This window comes from Mesoplodon densirostris, chromosome 5, assembly GCF_025265405.1.
Source record: "Mesoplodon densirostris isolate mMesDen1 chromosome 5, mMesDen1 primary haplotype, whole genome shotgun sequence".
NCBI lineage: Eukaryota > Metazoa > Chordata > Mammalia > Artiodactyla > Ziphiidae > Mesoplodon > Mesoplodon densirostris.
The window spans coordinates 31,779,914-31,803,572 of NC_082665.1; the positions used below are offsets into that span (position 1 = coordinate 31,779,914).

At 36.7% G+C, this 23,659-nt stretch overlaps 1 pseudogene; it reads right to left on the reverse strand.

The window, feature by feature from the left end:
- Nucleotides 1-10,390: 10,390 nt before the first annotated feature.
- Nucleotides 10,391-23,659, reverse strand: part of LOC132490428 (uncharacterized) — a 34,998-nt pseudogene continuing 21,729 nt past the window's right edge.

Genomic DNA, 23,659 nt, shown 5'->3' on the forward strand with positions numbered 1-23,659 from the left:
GACTCAGAATGACAGCTTCTGAAGAGTTAAACTTATATATTTCTTTAAAATAACTAATCTAGGCATGTGTGCTTGGGAAACATTGGAAAATGTCATGGTAATATTGATGTACACTTCCCTAATGTGGAATTATTATATTTTTAGTAACCTCCTCAAAAATATTTTCCTTCTGTAATTGGCATTATTTCTATTTTCTGTCTTGTGTTTTATCCAAATAAATATCAGCCTAGTTTCATATTCTTTTATGAAAGTGTGCTACGTTTTGAGCACATGATATCTGTCTATCTGAACTTTTTTTTTTTACCCTTTTACTCTTAAATGCTTCAGGGTATATTTCCTAAGAATAATAATATTCTTTCATAACCACTGTACAGTTTAAATTTTTAGGGGATTTAATATTGACTCACTCTCCATGTTTTCTTCTCTACATATTCCAATTTTGTCAATGACATTCTTCACGGCAGCTTTTTCCCCTCCAATCTAACATCCAGTCCAAAATCACAGGTTGGAGGTAGTTTCCTTTAATCTGCGAATGTCTTTCATGACAGTAACATTTTGGAAGACTTCAGACCCTCTCTTTTCTTTCTTTTTTTTTTTTTAACATCTTGATTGGTGTATAATTGCTTTACAATGGTGTGTTAGTTTCTGTTTTATAACAAAGTGAATCAGTTATACATATACATATGTTCCCATATCCCTTGCCTCTTGTGTCTCCCTCCCTCCCACCCTCACTATCCCACCCCTCTAGGTGGTCACAAAGCACCAAGCTGATCTCCCTGTGCTATGCAGCTGCTTCCCACTAGCTATCTATTTTACGTTTGGTAGTGTATATATGTCCATGCCTCTCTCTCACTTTCTCACAGCTTACCCTTCCCCATCCCCATATCCTCAAGTCCATTCTCTAGTAGGTCTGTGTCTTTTTTCCCGTCTTGCCCTTAGGTTCTTCATGACCTTTTTTTTTTTTTTTCCTTAGATTCCATATATATGTGTTAGCATACAGTATTTCTTTTTCTCTTTCTGGTTTACTTCACTCTGTATGACAGACTCTAGGTCCATCCACCTCACTGCAAATAACTCAATTTCATTTCTTTTTTATGGCTGAGTAATATTCCATTGTATATATGTGCCACACCTTCTTTATCCATTCATCTGTTGATGGACACTTAGGTTGCTTCCATGTCCTGGCTATTGTAAATAGAGCTGCAATGAACATTTGGTACATGACTCTTTGAATTATGGTTTTCTCAGGGTATATGCCCCGTAGGGGGATTGCTGGGTCATATGGTAGTTCTATTTTTAGTTTTTTAAGGAACCTCCATACTGTTCCCCATAGGGGCTGTATCAATTTATATTCCCACCAACAGTGCAACAGGGTTCCCTTTCTTTTCTTTTTAATAATGTGTCTTAATGGGTTTGTCAGAACTTTCTTCACATTTAGGTTCACACTTAGATGTGTATCCTGGCTCTAAATTCTATGTAAAAGTTTGTGCACTATTCAAGGTGTCATATTAGGAAATGCACCCATGTCTCTCTATCCCTCAATGGTGATGGCAATTTGGATCAACATAGCCAATACTGTCTTGTTTCTCCACTGTAGAGTTACCGTATTTCCCTTTGCATGCTAAAAGCAATCTGTAGGGAGACCCTCTAAGACCATGGAAATTCTGCTCTTCGTCAAAAATTTCCCCTCCATATTTAACTGAAAAAAATACTTTTTATGATGAGTGCAAAATGAGGATTTTCTAACTCCTATACTTTCTCTACATTTATTGATCAGCATTCTATTTTAAAGAAGAGCCCTCCCTTCTTTTTCCTTATTTACTTACTTATTGATTATCAGTATGGATACATTTGTTTCTATTTATAATTCATTACTCTCCCTGCTTAACTAACTTGTTCCAGGCTTGGTTAGTGAGATCACCTTCAAGCTGGTGATGGTGTCCTTTTAATAGGTTATCATTTCTTTTTGCACATTTTTACTTTCTTGCATAGTAAATTATTCCAGACTCAACCTACCCTGTTCTAGACCATAAATTGGTAAATTATCTGAAGATTCCTGTTTAATTTTTCATGGGGAGTGGTATAGAGGTGTGTGGGTTCTACATGTGCTTGTTGCCACTGGAGTTTCTCTATATATTGGCTTTGCAACAGACAGAAGAAGTATTTATACCATAAATTCATACTATACTTCTAACTGCAATCCACCTCAACATTATTCTTCCTTCCCTCCTTGCCCCCTGCCATGTTTATATTTTCCTTCATCTATACTAGGGACCCTGGATCTCAGCAATAACAATACACTTATTCATTTGCTTAAACCTACAAATCCTGTGTAATAATCTGAGAATTATTTCATCTATACTAGTACAAAAGGAATTCTACTAAAAAAGTTCAATATTTCTTTGCATTTCCACCCAAATCCCAATATCCCACCCCTGGACTGAGGGTACATAGTCACATACTGTGTTCTAAAGTTACTTTGATTAAATTTTTTGTTCGGTTTACCTTTATCCCTCTGATGTGATATTGAAATACAGTTGAGTTCATCTGTTTTAATTTTAGTTTTTAAAATTCTCATTTTTGTTGACTTATTTTAAATTTTTGAATATGTAAAACATTAACATGCTCCCAAGAGTCAAATCCATATAAAAAGGTACACTCAGAAAAGTGTAACTCCCTCTTTTTTTCTTCTCCTTTCCACTCATACCTCGCCTGTAATAATTTCATAGTTTTCTTGTTTATCTTTCTTATATTTTTTCTTCGAAGAGCAGATATATGCATGCTTATTTACATATATTTTTTTCTTTTGCCTTTTGCTTTTTAAAAAATTTAACAATATATTTTTAGGGGAAAAAGTTATCATTTTTTAAAGATGACAATATCAGCTACATGGAATGTGTATGTAATAGTATAGAATAATATACAAAAAGGAGAATGAGTCCACAGAGGAGAAGCACTGCATTCTCATGTTGAGGACAGTAAGGTAACTCCTGTCATTCCATCAGGTACAGCCTGTGCTAGGCCACATTAAACTACATGCTTTCCTCAACTTCCCACTACAAGACTAAAAATTCATCTTTTCACTTTTGCCTCCTATTCTCTGTGGAAAGACTGTCCCTTCTCTTAAAACTAGTCTTTAAGAATTTGTTTCTTCAATTTCATTCTGGCTTTCCTTCTTGTCAATATGTTTTTTTTCCATTAGATTATTTTCCTCATAATAGAAGTGTTTCTCATCATATTCCATGCCTTAATTACCTCCATTATCCTCTATCTCCTTCTGGACATCTCAGCATTTCACTCTCACCCTTTATTGTAAAACTTCTCAGACAAAAGGTTTAAGGTTCATAGACTCTTCCCTATCTTCCATTCACTCTGTAATTCATTTCAGTATTAATTCTTACCCACCACTCAAATCATTTTTCAATTTTCCTTTCTAAGTCATTGATGATGACACTGATGAGCATTACCTCTTTCCTACTCAAAGTATGGTCAAAGCACCAGAATAAACAACATTACTTAGTTTATTAGAAATGTAGCACAGATACAAGGGAAGGATAAATAGAGCTTGGTGGAAGAACTGTCAATGTATTTGGCAGTCTTTAACCCACCAATGTCCAACTTAGAAGGAGAGAAATAAAGGAATCAGAAGAGCACAGTCCTTCTATTTAATATAGTTCCCAAAGTTGAGCACTCCAGCTTATGCCTACATTCCAAGTCACACGGTCACCTATATTGGAGAGTTTGGGAAATGTAGTTTTTCTTCCAGGTGGCCACATGCATAGCTAAAAATTGAGATTCTATTAATTAAAAAAAAAAAAGGGGGGGTGAGAGAATCAAAATTCAGGATAACTAACAATATCAATGTTAAACTGTCCAAAATGGAAAGCTTTAATTTCCTTCTTCACACATTTCAAAACAAAATTTTTCCTATCCCAATCTTTCCCATCTCAGAAATTTGCATTGTTACTCAAGCCTGTTATTCATCCTTGATTATTTCCTTTCTCTCACCTCTCCCAATTTATCATGAAGTCCTACTCATATTTTATATATTTCTATGTTTATGTCATCCCATCTCCACAGTTGCCTTCTCACTCCAAGCCAATGTCATCTCTCTTTGGTTCTCTGTAATTCTCTTCTACTTGGTCTCACTGCCCACACATTTGTTTACCTACCATTCATTCTCCATAGAAATGTCAGTGTGATCTTTTAAACATGGGAATCATATCATTCCTTCATTTAAAAATCCCATTTCAGGCAGGATAAAATCCAAAAACCTCCAATTTGAGTTTTCTGATTTGTTTCCTTTCCCAACTCATCTTGTGTATTATTGTCCTTCTTACTGGCCAGACTTCAGCCCTGTAGGCTTTTTGTTGTTGTTGTTCTGTTTCTCAGAGCTACAGGACACTTTTATTTGAGTTTATTATTCTCTGTGCTTAATAAAGTGATTTTTATTTGTTTCTTTTTCTCTTTTTAGCACTCTGCATGATGAGATCCTTCTCATCTTATTGGTGCTTCATCTTAAAAGACCTCAAATGAACTTCTCAGAAATGCCTTTCTGGACCACATCTCTAAAATAGTTTACTCTAGAATTAGTCTATATCATAGCAGCCTTTGGATATCTTTTGGACATTTATCTGATCTATAATTATTTCATGTATTGATTTCTTATTTTACTGTTCATCTCATCCTATCTATAAGGCAGAGTCCTTATCTGTCTTGTTTCCACTTTATCTACAACACTTAGCACAGTGCTTAGCATATAGAGAGGCTGAATAAATATTTTCTGAGTGAATAAATAAATGATTGAATGCATGTTCTTCTAAAAGAACTCCCAGTTAAGACAAAAATTGTGTGGCTTTAGTCAAAACTTATTCTGGAGTAGCTGGACATTTGCAAGCTGATGAAGATAGGCTTCAGTCACTCATAATCTTTTTCTTTAATTAATTAATTTATTAATTAAAGATTGCACAGAGGGCCCTAATATTAATATTACTATTAGGGCCCTCTTTGCAATATTAATATTAATAAATATTAACATGAAGTCTATAGGCATTTCTGAAAATTGTTTCCAGCTGATAGCATCTCTTCTCATTTTTCTATCACACCTGTAATACTTTCCTTCTTCTACAATCCTACCCCCTTCTCCTCCTTCTCTTTATAATCATCATCATCCACACCCTCACATGTCTTCTCTGTTATTCCCTGGATTTCTATCACTAAAAGCAAAATTTAATATTTTGTTTCAAACTTTAGTTGAACAGCTTTGAGAAAAAAATTTTAAGAGAGAATGGAAGATCTTTGGGGGTTCAAATCCTGAAACTTACATTCAGAACTCAATGTCTTCATTGCTTTGATTACAGAAATGACCAACTTTGCCCTTTTATGCATGGAAACTTTCTAAAGTCTTGTTTTGACAATTTGTGGAAACGTAAACTAAGGAATACTTTTTGTTGCCACTTCTAATCCAACTTGTGTTCTCTAGGGGTCTCTGATTTTCAGAATGTAAAATTTTTATATGAGCAAACAATGCAGTAAATTAGTGCTCTTAAATATTTGTTTCAAGGCCCATATATCTAGGAATAATTCCTTAATCTTGGCAGATGAATTATTCCTATGGTTGCAATATGAATTATATTCTAAGTAGAAATACAAGCCACTCAAGAAGCACATTTTTACTCAACACTAGTGCTTCTGGATGAGCTGTAAAAATGTCATTGCAACATTTTCCAGATTATCTCAACTTTATAAAAAGAGAAAAAAATGGTTTTTAAATAAATATTACAAATTATATTTTTTTTCTTGAGGTTTCTTGATAGTTATTTCCTAAATGTCCTGTCAAAAATTTAAAACTCAAAATGCCACCTAGTGAGGGTTATATTACATTAAATAATAAAAACCTTTACCATAGTTCTTACCTTATAAAACAATGATTTTTATAATTAAAGACATGTTTTGTTTCCTTCTTTAAAGATAGATTGTTAGATGATAGTTGATTTAGGATATCTGCCAAGGTTATTTGAAACTATATAATTTAAGCTAAAGAAATTTGCCAAGCAGAATATGGTTTAACAGAAGTTAAATTAGGGAAAACTCAATTCACAAATGAAGTTTTCTTTCACTTAAGCTTTCAGACCTAGCTAAGAAATATCCAAGTCTTGACAGTTCAGGATGAGGGGTTTTCTTACCAACAGTACTGCTTTTCTGTGCCATGTAATAAATTTTTTAAAAGGAGGTAAAGACAGTGCTCTATCATCAAACTCTCCTATTCTATATAAAAACTTAGTCAAATATATTTTCTTCTCTCTTTTGAGAAAAATAATACATTTTTGCTGAGTCATTTCAAACTAAATATTAGTTTTGTTTATAGACATACTTTTAATTACAACATATTAATGACAATCTCAGCTCTACAAAGCTATGTAAAGGTGTATGATCAAGACCTGATACTGCTTTGCTAATTAGTTTTCTGTGATAAGCTTACAAATGCATATATTTCTCCATGGCATGTTGATTCTACATAGTAGGCCATCCTTCCATCACACCCATACAACTTTTAACCAAGCTTTTTCATGCTCCCTAAGTTTCTACTATTAAATTTTTTAATTTAAGCATTTGTTGACAACACATTGTAATTCTGAGCTGGATCAAATTATGATACTATTTCTAAATAAGAAGCAGATTGGTTATGAAATCATATCTATTTCAGTCATTATGTAAGAATTTAATGGTAGAGATTATGATTCTGCTATTAAAAATATACTTTAATTACTTTTTTTCTATTATGGACTAGAATAGTGCTATATATTTGAATGAGAAACAGGTAAACCAAAATCAAAGACCGATAATTTTTTCTCTTTATGATGAAAGTGAAATTGAGTAAGGAGTTTTGTTCTGAGCATTTTCTTACTTTTCAATCATATACACACATATATATAGCATACTTTTGTAAATCTAAGTCCAGGAGTGAGAGTCTTTTTGTACTGGGCTCATGCTTTAATCTTCTATGCTCTAATATTTCATGTCAAGAGTGAAACATTTTGGGCTTCCCTGGTGGCGCAGTGGTTGAGAGTCCACCTGCCCATGCAGGGGACACGGGTTCGTGCCCCGGTCTGGGAGGGTCCCACATGCCGCGGAGTGGCTGGGCCCGTGAGCCATGGCCACTGAGCCTGCGTGTCTGGAGCCTGTGCTCCACAACGGGAGAGGCCACAGTGGTGAGAGGCCTGCATACCGCAAAAAAATAAAAAATAAAAAATAAAAATAAATAAATAAATAAATAAAAGAGTGAAACATTTTAAAGGAAATTGAGGGCTGCCAAAAAAGTTTATGATTGCCTATTCAAGATAATAATTATTATGAAATATATTGAGAGGAAAAAATCTTTAGCTTCAATATGAATATATCCATGCTAATACTTAAATGTACATATATCAAATTAAGTTTCTCATTTCTTTGAGAAATAGCCTAAAGCACATATCAGGTTAAATTACAGCATAGACCTCTAAAGAAATGTGAGCATTAACATTGCGGTTTGTCATGGAGCTACCTGATGGGAAATATAAAATATATTGGGTTGACCAAAAAGTGCCTTCGGTTTTTAAGTAAAAATAAAAGACACATTTTTCATTTTCACAAAGAACTTTATTGAACAACATATTCACCCTTTTGTTCCACGACCTTCTGCCATTTTTCAGAGAACTTCATAATTCCATCTTCTGAAAACTTTTTATTTTTTTGAGCAAAGAACTCTTCCTGGTGCTTTTTACAGTTTTCCAGGGAATTGAAATTTTTTCCACTAAGAGAATTTTGTAAAGACATAAGTATATAGAAATGTGAAGGTACAACGTCTAGTGAATATGGTGGATGAATCAGAACTTCCCAGCCAAGCTGTAACAGTTTTTGCCTGGTCATCAAAGAAAACATGTGGTCTTATGGTATCCTAATGGAAGATTTTGAGTTTTCTGTTGGCTAATTCTGGATGCTTTTCATCGAGTACTGCTTTCATTTGGTCTAATTGGGAGCAGTACTTGTTGGAATTAATCATTTGCTATCCCAGAAAGAGCTCGTAATAGAGGACTCCCTTAACCCACCATATACACAACATCACTTTCTTTGGATGAAGACTGGCCTTTGGTGTGGCTGGTGGTGGTTCCTTTCACTTGCCCCATGATCTCGTCTGTTCCACGTTATTGTACAGTATCCACTTTTCATAACCCATCACAATGTGTTTTAAAAATGGAACGTTTTCATTACTTTGAAGTAGAGAATTGCATGTGGAAATACGGTCAAGGTTTTTTTTGCTTAACTTATGTGGAACCCAAACATCAAAGCGATTAACATAACCAAGCTGGTGCAAATGATTTTCAACCCTTGATTTGGATATTTTGAGTATACTGGCTATCTCCCATGTGGTATAACATTGATTGTTCTTAAGTAATGTCTCGATTTTATCGCTATCAACTTCAACTGGTCTACCAGACCACGGAGCATTGGCCAGCGAGAAATCTCCAGCATGAAACTTCGCAAGCCAGTTTTGACATGTTTGATCAGTCAGAGCACCTTCTCCATACACTGCAGAAATCTTTTTTTGCATTTCAGTTGCGTTTTTACCTTTCTAGAAATAATAAAGCATAATGTGCTGAAAATGTTGCTTCTTTTCTTCCATCTTCAACATGAAAATGGCTACACAAAAATTCACCAATTTTGATGTCTTTTTTTAAATGCACACTGATATGACAGCTGTCACATACAATCTAACAAAATTGTTTGGAATGAAGTTAAAGACAACTAAGTGCTACTAGAACCATCTTACGGAAAAAAAATTGAATGAACGTTTTGACCGAACCAATAGCATTTTCAATTGTAACGACATTTTAAAAACTGGAGTTGGCTCTCTTATGGAGGTTGAGAAGTCCCAGTGAGCAAGTTCAAGACTCAGGAGAGTTGATGGTACAGTCCGAGTTCAAGTCCAAGGCAGAAGAAGAACAATGTCCTAGGCTGACAACACTAAGGCAGAGAGAAAGTAACTTCTCCCTTATTCAGCCTTTTTGTTCTATTTATGCCTTGAATGTTGTATGAAGCCCACCCATATTGGGCAGGGCAATCTGCTTTATTCAGTCTACCAATGTGAATGTTAAACTCTTCTAGAAATACCCTCATAGACATACCCTGAATAATGTTTAATGAAATTTCAGGGTATCTTGTGACCCAGTCAAGTTACACATAAAATTAACCATTACAAGCCCACCTTGTAAATTTGGCACCCATATGCATCTCTTTTAAACCATATTTAATCTCCAAATAAAGATAATAGCAGGATCATAATTCCACCTAACATGATACAACTATCATACATAGAACTGAAAACACAGTAACTCCTTCTCCAGAAGAGGAGGTAAAGTCCTTGAGTGATGTTTACCCTTCTCCATGATATCCCATAATTAAAATGCAATGGCGTTATACCCTGAGAAAACCATAATTCACAAAGAGCCATGTACCATAATGTTCATTGCAGCTCTATTTACAATAACCAGGACATGGAAGCAACCTAAGTGTCCATCGACAGATGAATGGATAAAGAAGATGTGGCACATACATACAATGGAATATTACTCAGCCATAAAAAGAAATGAAATTGAGTTATTTGTAGTGAGGTGGATGGATCTAGAGTCTGTCATACAGAGTGAAGTCAGAAAGAGAAAAACAAATACCATATGCTAACACATATATATGGAATCCCCCCCCAAAAAAAGAGGTTCTGAAGAACCTAAGGGCAGGACATGAATAAAGACACAGATGTAGAGAATGGACTTGAGGACATGGGGAGGGGGAAGGGTAAGCTGGGATGAAGTGAGAGAGTGGCATGGACTTATATACACTACCAAATGTAAAACAGATAGCTAGTGGGAAGCAGCTGCATAGCACAGGGAGATCAGCTCAGTGCTTTGTGTCCACCTAGAAGGGTGGGAAAGAGAGGGTGGGAGGGAGATGCAAGAGGGAGAAGATATGGGGATATATGCATATGTATAGCTGATTTACTTTGTTATAAAGCAGAAACTAACACACCATTGTAATACAATTATACCCCAATAAAGATGTTAAAAAAAGAGTTACACAATGTTATAAAAAATGCAATGACATAAAATTAACAATACTTAAATACTATGGTATAAGTTCAATGTAACTTATGTTACATGGTTAGGGAATAAGAGAGAGAAGAAAATAAAGATATTTTCTTAGTGTATATATATTTATGTGTATATACATATTTAGGTATATACACATATGTATATATATACATTCATAACAAAATAAGGAGAAAATACTCATTAACATTACAGTCCTTATTTCTGTAACCAGTTACATGGTTGTATTGAATAGCTGGTATTTTTAACTATCTTCTTCCACTACTCAGTGTATTCCATTTGCACTCAGCAAGCAACTCAGCTGGTCTTAGTTCTTTACCTGGTGGAGAAGTCTAAACCTTCATTCTTGAAGGGTCTTGACCACTAATATTCCTGCCTGGATAGGGTTGTTGTAGTTTTCCATTGACCATAATCACAGAGCATGGTAATACTAGGACAAGCCCTAAGGGGTCTCCTGTATTCCAGACATACTCTTCCCTACCTTCACCGGAGAATAGCAGTCCAGTTTCCACTTAGTAATCAGGATCAGTCACCCTGGCCAGCACAGTAACTCCCTTCTTTTCCTATTGATTCAGTGGCTTGCAGAGTCCAAAGTGGCCAGCTGGAAGTCAACTTCCAGTTCAATGGAATCATTGTTGTGTCTCCTTATGGTGGTACTTCTCCCTTTGGAACTAAGACCTCCAGGCCAACAGGGTATAAGATTGCAGAATCGGAAAGCAAAAATTTTGCTAATGGGTCACTAGGGGTAATAATGAGTGATGTCACTCCCATTTCCACTCCTTGATTCCTGCACCAGTGAATCCTGGCTATAGGAGAACCATGACCATATACTGGATGCTGATTCAGAACATATACAGCCTTCTGGAGAACCTTGTCCATGACTTGCAAGGTATTATCACCTAATTGGTGCTGTAACTTCGTTTTCACAAAGCCATTCCACCATTTTATCAAGCCAGCTTCTTCAGGATGGTGAGGAACATAGTAAGACCAATCAATTTCATAAGCATCTGCCCATTGCCACACTTCTTTTGCTATAAAGTGAGTTTCTTGATCAGAAGCAATGCTGTCTGTAATATTATGACAGTGGATAAGGCATTCTATAAGCCCACAGATGGTAGTTTTGGCACAAAAACTGAGTACAGGGAAGACAAATCCATATCCAAAGTGTCTATTCCATTAAGAACAAAAATCTACCTCTTCTATGATGGAAGAGATCCAGTGTAATCAGTCTACCACTAGGTAGCTAGTTGATCACCTTGGGGAAGGTTCCATACTGGGGACTCAGTGTTGGTCTCTGCTGCTGCCGACTAGATACTCAACAGTGGCTATAGCCATATTATCCTTGGTTAGTGAAAGTCTGTGTTGCTGAGCCCATGCATAAATTTTATCCCTGTCACCATGGCCACTTTTCATGAGCCCATAGGGTAATGACTAGAAAGAGAGGTTGACTTATACCCACAGAATGGGTCATTCTATCCACTTGATTGTTTCTTTGCTGAGGTTACCCTTTGTGAAGTTCATATAGATGCAACTATCTTCATTTTTTTCCCCCATACAGAGATACCTATTGACATACCTCATTCCCAAATTTAATTGTCACCAGTTTTCCATTTGTGTTCCTTCCAAGTCCCTGACCATCCAGCCAAACACAGCCCATCAATTGGTATATAATTGTACATCTGACCAATTCTCTTTCCAAGCAAGGTGAGCAAACAGGTGCACTGCTTGAAGTTCTGTCCACTGGACAGATTTCCCTTCACCACTGTCCTTCAGGGATGTCCCAAAAAGGGGCTATAATGCTACAGCTGTCCTCTTTCAGGTGGTACCTGCATTTGGTGCAGAATCATCTGCAAATCAGGCCTGAGTCTTCCCTTTCTTTGTCGTTTGATTATAGGGAACTCCCCATGAGGCCAAATATGTAGGCTGGGAGAGAGAAGGCAATGTAGCAGGAGTTGGAACCATGGGCATTAGGGCCACTTCTTCCTGTAACTAACTTGTGCCTTCAGGGCCTATTCAGCCCAATCATGTACACCATTTCCATTTCTTGATGGAGTGTAGCTATGCACACATGACTTTATCTAGCTTGGTGGGTCAGATAACACCCAGTTCTGCTAGGCATCTCAGGTCACATGGTAACTTAATGGCCCACGGTTAAGTGTTCATTCTCTACTAAGGCCCAGTAGCAGGCCAAGAGCTACTTCTCAAAAGGGAGTAGTTATCCATAGAGATGGCAGGGTTTTGCTCTAAAATCCTTAGGGCCTGCACTGTGATTCATATACAGGGGCTTACCAAAGGCTCCAATCAGCATCCTTATCTGACACTACAAGCACCATTGAATCTGTTGGATCCTATGGACCAAATGGCAGAATCGCCCACATGGCAGCCTGAACCTTTTGCAGAGCCTTCTTTTATTCTGGGCCCCACTCAAAATGAGCAGCTTTTTGTGTCACTTGGTAAATGAGTTCCAATTCCGTAACACACCCAAAGGAGGAGTATGTTGCCTCCAAAACCCAAAGAGGCCCAATAGGCATTGTGATTCTTTTTCAACTGTAGGAAGGGCAAAATGCAACAACCTATCCTTCATCTTAGAAGGGATGTACTGACATGTCTCGCACCACTGGATCCCTAGAAATTTTACTGAGATAGAAGATCCCTGAGATTACATGGGATTTATTTCCCACAGTCTGATAGGCAAATTTCTTACCAGTAAGCCTAGAGTAGTTGTTACTTCTTCTCACAAGGAGTAATAAGCATAATGTCATCAATGTAAAAAGCCAGTGTGATATCTTGTAGATGGAAAAGGCAATCAAGACCTCTATGAGCTAAATTATGACACAGGGTTGGAGAGCTGATATATCACTGAGATAGCATAACAAAGGTAAATTGCTGGCCTTGCCATTTGAAGGCAAACTGCTTCTGGTGAGCTTTATTGACAGGGATGGAGAAAAATGCATTTGCTGGGGCATAGTACCTGGGAGCACACCACTGGATATGATTATGTGTATAAAAACATTTAGAACTTCATCCTGAAGGGAAAGAAAGGGAGTATAGCAGGAAAGTTCTTATCTTTTGAGAAAATAAGTGTGAATCTACCAAAGAAAAAATAGATTTGTCCCCTTCCTACACCTTCCCTCCCCTCTCAACCCAAATTTGTAGAGAACATCATTCAAGAACATCAATTTCAATTAAACAATTAATGAGGAGCTACTACATCTTAGATCACTCTTGAAGCCATGTGGAGAGTAAATCTGTGAGGGGGAGGGCCAGCAATAAAGACTGATCAGTTGGCAATAATCTAAGTGAGATGTGCTGAGAGTATGATACAAGAAAGGGGCAATGGGAACAGGAAGAGAAAAACTTAGAGTGGTTATTTTTGATCAAGTAATGGAGGGAGAAACCAGATTGCTATGAGAATTGAGAACTTAATATGTTTAAAATGACTAAACCACAAGAGAGCCTGTAAGCAGCTCAAGTTTGAAAGACATTCCTTTGCAGTACATCAGTTCTCATACAGCTAGAAGTTGGCAGAGATCTCACTATTCCGTTACATTACCTGCCTTGGCTTCTGCCTATATAAGTAAAATGTTCTCTTTGAAGGAGGAAAAAAAAGTGAATTATGTAATGGTTTCTTTTACAACCGGATACTTCTGTGATTAGAGGCTATACGTAAGAATGCTATTTGAGATGGTGTTTTCACTCTCAGCAAGAGATTTTCAGTTAATCATATGTTGGTCTACTTGACTGCTGATACACATCTGCTTCTGAATTCACATTTCTGTCTTGATCAGGTCATCGGAAGGTTATCATTTATTACCACCCAAGTAAATAATTTCCTTCTTGTCTTGTGGCTCTGGGTTAACCAAACCCTTAGGTTCCCTGCCATTGCCTCTTTTTGCTGGAAAAAAGAGTATCTGTGTTTTGTTTTGTTATTCTTATTTATTTCCTTGCAGCATCTTTTCATTCTTTCAATTGATGAATATTTTTAATGGCCTATGTGATAATTGTTATGACTCTTCAAAAATATTCTGATATTCTTCTCCTACTAGGTGTGATAGAATTGCACTCCACTGACCGTTTTGAAGTTAGGTGAGGCCATGTAATTTGCTTTGGCTAGCTAAATGTGAGCAAAAGTGATTCATCTCATTTCCAGGAAGACGCTCTAAGAATCAAGCAGCAAGTCCCCCATCCCCATTCTCCTTCTTGCCATACAGATCACAGAAGCCCATGCAAAGACAGAGACTAATTCTGCCTAGATTAAGTGAGACTTGTGTTGGATTTGCGGTCTAAATAAACAACATACCTGAGACTCTGGAGCTATTTATTATTAAAACTACTGAACTATGTACTTTGAGATGCAGTGCTAATGTAACAAAAATCTAAAATATATGGCATTGGTCATAATGGTCAATTGGTGAGGAAAAATATATATATTTATATCTTGGAAGGTGGAAAACAGAAGTTCAATGTTTTGAAATAAAAGATTTGGTAAAGCTGTCTTCTCTTGTAACTTAGAAAGAAGATCAGTGGACGAAAGCAGTTCAGGAGCTTGTAGTTCTAGAAGTCTGAAAACAGAATACCTGCATTTCACAATATGTTCAAAGAAAGAGAAGCTCAGAAAAAATCTGATCAGCTTGAGAAGAAATTAAAGAAATTGGGAGAGTACATAAAATCAAGACTTTCAGAGTTGAAGGAGGCTATCACTTCTCACTCCAACAAAAATGAGAAGAATATTGACCAACGGAAGACTGTTAAAATTCACCTTGCACCGGAATTAAATCAAGGAAAATGCCGATATACTTACATACTGGTAAATCTTCTGTTTTGGTTATGGTATCCCAGAGAAAGAATACAGGCTGTGATCTTGAGCAAATACTTTCCATTAGAAAAGAAAAAAATGCCCTAGGAACACTGACAAAGTATTTGCCTTTTTTCCTCTGAAAAACACTAGGCTCAAAGTAGACATTACTAAGTCTAGAGAGAAAGGATAGGATTAAGAAAGCAAAGAAAAATCACCAATTAAGAATAATATCTAGAAAAGAATGCTGTTCTTAAAAGAACTGTAAGCATGAATTTTGACACACGGAGGTCACTGGAATCAACTAGGTAAAACCATTAGAAATTTTTTGAGAGAGTTGTCTTGCCAAGAGAACCAGCAGCTGGACAAAAAGAAACTGTGATTGTTCACAAGTTAAAGTGACCTGTGGGGCTCCATCCAACCACCAGCTAATAGTTGGAAACTAATCTGAGAAAGAGTTCAGGGCCAGGATGAACACATTCGTCAGTGTCGCCTAGTTCAGTTAGAGCAAGGAAGATAATGGAAAAGACAGTGTCCCATAGGCAAAGCAAAGTGCTGTTTTGGGCCCTGGACAAAGCAAGCATGACCAGGATGGACTTGCGGTCAACTCAAGACATTCTCCATCCAGAGGATGGGGTCCCTCACTGTCTAACCCCTCAGGACATCAAAATTGCTACTGCCACTGTCTGAAGTGCATCTGCCTTTCTTCCCCTTTCTGAGTGAGAATGTTTACTTTGGTTATTTCTTCTGTCATATGTTTCCATCAAGTACAATCTTTATTAGGCTATTAAATCTATCTGTCTACTCCATGTCTCTACCCAAACACTTAATATCAGTGTGTGGGGGGGGGATTTGCTGACTGATCTAACTTTAAAATTCAAAACTAGAAATTTCAATAGGATTAAAATCATCAGTGCCTGAAAAATATACCATTCATCCTTTATATGCCCAATTTTGCACTCTATATAAAACCATCACAAGAATTGTTCCCATCGGACTTCCTTGGTGGTGTAGTGGTTGAAAATCTGCCTGCCAATGCAGGGGACATGGGTTCGAGCCCTGGTCTGGGAAGATCCCATATGCCGCGGAGCAGCTGGGCCCGTGAGCCACAACTACTGAGCCTGCGCGTCTGGAGCCGTGCTCCGCAACAAGAGAGGCCGCGACAGTGAGAGGCCCATGCATTGCGATGAAGAGTGGCCCCCGCTCGCCGCAACTAGAGAAAGCCCTCGCACAGAAACAAAGATCCAACACAGCCAAAAATAAATAAATTAATTTTAAAAAAATTAAAAAAAGAATTATTCCCATCATTTTAAACTTGTGAGAAAAATAAGATCTGATTCCCAGTCATTTTCAAGTGTTACCTTTATTTTCACTTATGCAGTTAATGAGAGAAAAGCAAGAAAGAAAAGGGAGGAATGACTTTAGGAAAAAAGAAAAATAAAAAGAAGTTCAGAAAAAAAATTTTTTAAATTTGAAAAAATTATTAAAATGAGTTTGTTTTAAATCAGATATTGTGTTTTACATATAGTTCTTTTCTGTCAATGTTTCTGAACTCTAGATTATTATTCTTTTATCTCCATGAAGTCAAGAATTTTAAAAATATATTTTTAATTCTGTTTTCATGATTAAAATATATAAGTATATGAAAATGTGTAAGCATAAAAGCATATGAAGAAATTCCTTAAACATGACTGTTTAAAAACAATTACATCCACAAGATAATTGCATGAACATCATATACCTTTAATTTCCAAACATGCAGATATTTAGCCAGGCCTGTGTTTACAACAGGAAAATATTTGTAATAGTGTGGTTAATCTTATTTTTTTAGTCTTATTTTTTTTTCCATCCACCCAGTAAACAAGATGCTATAGTGGGACTAGATGTAGTTCCACTATAAATATATCTTCATCTAAAAGTAGCTTTAGGATACATGTTATACATGTTTTGAATTAAACTGGTATCATTGTTTTTATGTCTGAAGTAAACTGCTTCTATACTAGCCTTGTAAGCAATATAAAGATTCCAGTACAACTGTTAAGTTAGCCTCAGGACTGCTTATTGAAACAAATATTATCATTAAATGCTCTATTTTTGACAACAAATGTGCACCAGCTTATTTCCTTATGGAGCATCTATCCTTTTCACATCTCTTTTGGTTCCTTGACCAAATCAAGGACATCTTGGCCCGGAGAAGCAGCACACAGCTGTGTTTATAGGTGTTGTTGACAAGAGAACATGCATCCCATGCACCAGGAACATGAAACAGAGTTGTTATATAGAAAGAATAGGACATGTGATGAATTCCACTAAGAAATTCCATTTAACTTTTCCTTACTTCAGTAATTTTTAAGGTATTTGAAAAGAAGTAGTCTTACTATATTAAAGGTAATTATTTAGAAAGTACTTTTCAAATGTAATTTGGATAATGTTACTGAAAAAAATAGTCAATATTGTCTGAAAAGCATTGAACATGGAAGGCGTCAAGAATTTAATTCCAAAAGTAAGTATAAGGAATAAAATAAAATCAGGGTGTGATATTAAATAAACTATTGGTCTATTGAAAATAATTATGCCAATATTTGTAAGAAAGATAGACTATAAATTATATATATATATATATATATATATATAGTAAATGTTTCAGGTAATTAATTATACCAGGTAGATATAAGGAAATGAAGGTACAAATGAGACTATCATATATTTTATAATTTTCCTAGATTTAAGAAAGAACAATTTATTAAACATCAAAAAAATTGGAAAAAGGAACATCAAGCTTATAGCTGAAATAAAAATGGTGATGGAAATGATATAATGTTGAACATAGTAGTTCATCTTGAAATTGAGGTGGAGGAGTGAGGCAGAGCAAGCTGAGATTAACAAAAATGAAAGTGGATTTTAAAATGCTGTTTAAAGAAAATTATGTGTTATTTTGATACACAGTTCATGGAAAACGTACACTGGTACATTTTTGGAGGATAACTGGGCAACAGTTATCTAGAGATGTAAAACTGAACATTTCTTAATTTGCAAAAAAGAAAACCATCAAAAATATTTTCACAAAGTAATTTTCTCCTCAGTACAATACTTTCATCTTTGGGATGACAAGTATGACAGCAGTCATGATTCATCTAGAGTATTAAAAATATCACCAAGCTTCCTAGCTGCCCAAGAGGGATGCAGAGAAAAATAAGCATTCCTTTAAAATTTCCCTCTTTCACTACAATGCATCTTTCCTTTTAAAAACTACAGAAAACCATTACCACACAGAATGTATTTTGTCTTTCACAGACAAAAGAGAGCGTTAAGAGAAGGACTAGTTTGCCACAGGCTATTGGGAAGAGTGAATAAAGAGACTTGCCTCCCTTCTGTCTTTCTGAACTCTATTTTCTTTTTAAGTATACTGTCCCCTGGCCTCTGCTGAACTGGCTGGCCCAAATCTAAATTGGACTGAATTTCTGTGGTAGAAATATATGCTTAGTCAATGGTCCTGATAAATGATATCTCCCATGCTTTTTCTGCTCTGTCCACAGAAAAGCACTAAACCAGTGCATTTGCCACTATCTTCTTGGATAAAAAACAGAACAAGATAAGACCTGAAAAGGAATAAATTCTTAATGTCAATGCCACATTTCCTGATTTTGGAACTCACTTTGTATTTATTCCTTCTCTCTCCTCTATCAAAACCATGGTATCATATAGAGACTAGCCAGCATTCTCAATTTTTACCCCTCCAAAATATATTTCTCATCATAAAGGAGGAATTTTATGGAATAAAAGTGGTTGATAAGGAAGTTTTAGAACAGGTAATATTTAAATTAAGAGAAAAACAAGTAAGGAAACATACTGAAGAAAGAAGTTTTCTAGAGTGGAGAGCCCATATTGTTTATTTTTTAAATTAATTATTGATTGTTTTAGAAACAAATATTTATTTAGTAACAACTAGGTGCTAGGAGCTATAATGGGAAAATATGCTTTTTTGTTGTTGAATAGGTTTGGAAGGCCAAGAAACTAGTAGTAGAAATAAGGACTTAAATAGGCAAAATGAAGCCTTTAAAACTTTTTGAGAGAGAAAATACACAAAAGTATTAGATTTGACCTTATAAGTGAGTTCCTCAAACTACTGTTTATGGGCCTAAACTGGCCCTCTCAAGTAAGAAATTTCTATACATTTTTAAATAGTTTTTAAAAAGAAAAAGAATATTTAGTGATATAAAAATTATATGAAATTCAAATTTCAGTGTTAATAAATAAAGGTTTTTTTGAAACACAGCCATGATTATTTTAGTGCATTGTCTATGGCTGTGCCCATGCTACAATGGTGGACTTGAGTAGGTAAGTAGTTGTGTTTTGAGGTGTTTACCAATAAGTGGGACCAATTTTTTTCCTCAAGTTCTAGGCAAGTTAAAAAATGAAAGAGTATATTAAATGACACAAAAATATAGCTCTGGGCTTCCCTGGTGGCACAGTGGTTGAGAGTCCGCCTGACGATGCAGGGGATGCGGGTTCGTGTCCTGGTCCGGGAAGATCCCACATGCCGCGGAGTGGCTGGGCCCGTGAGCCATGGCCGCTGAGCCTGCATGTCCAGAGCCTGTGCTCCACAATGGGAGAGGCCACAACAGTGAGAGGCCTGCGTACCAAAAAAAAAATATATATATATATATATACACGAACTAATAAAGCTCATTTTTAAAAAACAAGTTTTATATCAGTGGGCTAGGGGACCTCCTAATAGTGATTCTCATTTTGGAGAGATTCACCTATTAAGTTAAAAGAAGTTCTGGGCTCCTATATGGGTGGGCAGGCTTCTTCTACCATATGACATATGACAGAACAGGAGACAGAGAAGAAGTCATCACAGGGATAGAGAAAAGCCACTTCTGTTTTCTTATCAAGGAAATTAAAGGACTGGGAGATATATATTCCATCCCAGCTACCCCCAACATTTTGTTTTCTTCACCCTCTGGCCTTAAGCAACAAGTCAATCAGAGCTATGATGATCCTCTTCAGGGAAGCCATCAGCACATGGACAGTCTTGCCCCACCTTCTTTGAACACAAGCCACTGGTCTTTTGTGGTTCCTCCTGGCATAACTGGTATGGCACATAGATTTTTCACCTACAAGGCCCTAAAATATCTCAGAACAGTATACAAACAAAACATACTCCAAATCCACTGTGCCACCAAAGCTATACATTCAGTACAAAGTTGTCTGTTATAGTCTATCTGAGCTTCTATAAACAATGAAATTATAGGACACCATTATAGTATTGCCATAATAAAATGAATACCAGAACTTCAAAAATAAATTGCCATTAATAAAAAGGTATGCCAAACTTGTGTGTAAATCTTCTCCTCCCATTATCAAATTCCCAGAATTTTAGAGAGAACCTGAATTCTGAACTTACCATGCCTCACAAGTTAAAGTCTAAAGAAATCGAAGTGCCTGTTTTTCAAATTCCCCAAATCAATATCCCTACCTTCTGCTGCCTTTTCTTCCTGGGTTCCATATTTCTGTTATTACTGCCACTTTCACTCTGGTCTCTCACACTAGAAACCTGAAAGTGATCTCCGTCATCTATTACACATCCAAAAAACATGTGATTGTCAAATCCAGGTGATTCTCTCTCCTAAATCACCCGTACCTGTGTCCAGTTCTTCTATTTTAGTTTACATTTGCCGAGAACAAACTTTTATCACCTTTCAAGTGGATTACTGTAAAAGCATCTTACAGGTCTCCTGCCACCAGGCACCCTCTCCTCCACCCATCATCCCATCCACACTAGGCAGGAAGTAACCTAGATTCAATCATAACTGCCAACATAGAATATAAAGCGTTTATATGCAAAGAAAAATATATCAGCCCACTCACATAAATAATAAAAAAGGGAATGATCTAGATGTAGGCATGCATGCATACAAATGGATAAAAGAACCTTACAAGTATTTGGAAATACCAAATGTTTAACGGTGGTCACCTTTGGGGAAAAAAGACAGGAAGACTAATTTGGGTAAGTGAATGTGAAGGTAGAATGTTATATTTTATGCCACATAATTCTATATTATTTATTCTAATAACATAGAATATCACTGCTTATTATGTGTGCTATTAGAAAAGAGTAAAACAATGTCTGGAAATACATACAGCAACAACAGTATAATAAAATATATGGCATCTACCTGATACAATATAAGAGCCTGGTCACAGACACTAGTCAGAGGGCTTTCCACTGGCCTGGGTCTGAGGTGGTAAACTTCTGGAGAGGGAAGCATCAATGGATAAGGGAGCAGGATAGCAGAGAAAAAGGGGCAAAACCAGAACACATTTGGAATGGAGAAAATCCAAATAAGTCACCCAGCCTAGCAGATAAAAGAGAATGAAATATCAAAGGTAGAAACTTCCTTCGTGGTGCAGTGGTTAAGAATCTGCCTTCCAATGCAGGAGACACGGGTTCAAGCCCTGGTCCGGGAAGATCCCACATGCCGTGGAGCAACAAAGCCCGTCTGCCACAGCTACTGAGCCTGAGCTCTAGAACCTGCGAGCCACAACTACTGAGCCCATGAGGCACAACTACTGAACTTGCATGCCACAGCTACTGAAGCCCACGCCTAGAGCCTGTGCTCTGCAACAAGAGAAGGCACCACAACGAAAAGCCCGTGCACTGCAACGTAGAGTAGTCCCCACTCACCGCAACTAGAGAAAGCCGTGCGCAGCAATGAAGACCCAATGCAACCCAAAATAAATAAACAAGTTTATGAAAAAAGGTAACTTCAAGGTTTCCATCTTGACAGTTGTGGTGATTTACAACTGAAATAAATAGCTTATATGTGAGGCAACATATTTTTCAGGTGATATTTTTATTTCCATCTTAACGGGTTAAGTTTGGGGTCATGATAAGACAATCAGGTGGAGATGTATATGTAATCAGAGTTTCAGGCTTAAATACAAAACTTGGGGCTTCCCTGGTGGCGCAGTGGTTGAGAGTCCGCCTGCCGATGCAGGGGACACGGGTTCGTGCCCCGGTTCGGGAGGATCCCACATGCCGTGGAGCGGCTGGGCCCGTGAGCCACAGCCTCTGAGCCTGCGCGTCCGGAGCCTGTGCTCCGCAACGGGAGAGGCCCGCGTACCGCAAAAAAAAAAAAAAAAAAAAAAAAAAAGCAAAACTTAAGGTGGAAGATTTGATTGTTTCATTACTATGAGTATATAGGTAATAGCTGGATCTATGAGTTCTTGTGGGGAAGGAATGGAATGAGAAGGGACCAAAAGGCTGAACACAAACCTTTAAACAGAGTCATGAAAAGAACAGAAAGGTAACAATGAGAATAGAATATACAAATAATATTGATTGCACAAAGGACTCAAAGGGAGAAAACATTCCAAGCAACACTGGGGGATCAGCAATCCCAGATTTTACAGTGCTATCAAGGATGAATGTGTATGAGAAAAGTCCTTTACATTTGACAAGAAATAATTATTAGTGACCTTGCAAAGAAAATTTTCTGGAAATATACCTTTCCCCTTTCAGGAAAAAAAGAATACATATTAAAATAAGGTATCTGTATTGTATGAGTAAATATACGATACCATATTAAACATACATTCTGTGAGTAGAAGCTAATATGGGCAAATGATATGAACAGATGATAAACAGACAGTTAAACACAAATAGCTATCAAGTATATGAAGAGATTCTCAAGCTCATTTGTAATCAGAGAAATGCAAATTAAAGTCAAATAATTTACCACTTTACAACCATCTGATTGGCAGAAACTAGAAAGTTGAATGATGGTAATTATTAGTGGGATGTGGAGAAAGCAGATGAGCTTAATCTCGCTCAAGAGCACTCCAGCAATACTTACTCAGATTTAAAGTGCATGTACCCTATATCCCAATATTCCTATTTCTGGTTACATAGCCCCAAGATAATTCTCACACAGGTCTAGGAAGGGGCTTATATGATGATTATATCAGTCAGGAGAGATGAGATTATGCTGTGATAACCTCCAAACCCCAAACCCCTTACTTGGAATACCATGGGTTTCTTTTTTGTTCACACTGCAGGTCCATCACAAGATTGGCAGGTTAAGTTTGCTCAGTGCACTCACTCAGACTGAGGATGTAGCCACCCATCTCAAACAACGTCAGCCACCGTGAAGAGGGAAAGATGAACTCTGGAGATTTCAAGCCAGCAATTAAATGTTCTAGGCCAGAAGTGATACATGTCACATCTGTCCACACTTATTGGCCAGAATTATATATAAAAGTGATCAGACAATACAAAATGCCTCCCATGTATTCATACACTGCAAGAACCAGAAATACCTGTGAACAATGCCAATGACTTTCAAAACACAGTCAGTGCTTCTGTGGGGTAGCAGATAGTCAATTTAGGTGTCAGTTTCAAGAGGATTTTTGGAGATGTAAAATATTCTATAGGTTTTGTGTGGAATACTCTGCAGCACTTAGAAGCAAGGAGCTAGAATATGCACAGAAAGGTGGATGGATAATTAGATTCTGAGTGGAAAAAGAAATAAGATAACAAGGTTTTGGGCACAATAACATTTACATAAATTAAACATATATGCCTACAATAGAAAACAATGTAAGGATACACACAAACTTGAGGATATATATCAGACACATTTAATTTAGTTGACCATGGGGGAGAGGAAGGTGGCTGACAGTAGGAAAAGAGTGAAGAAAGTCGTAAATTAAATAA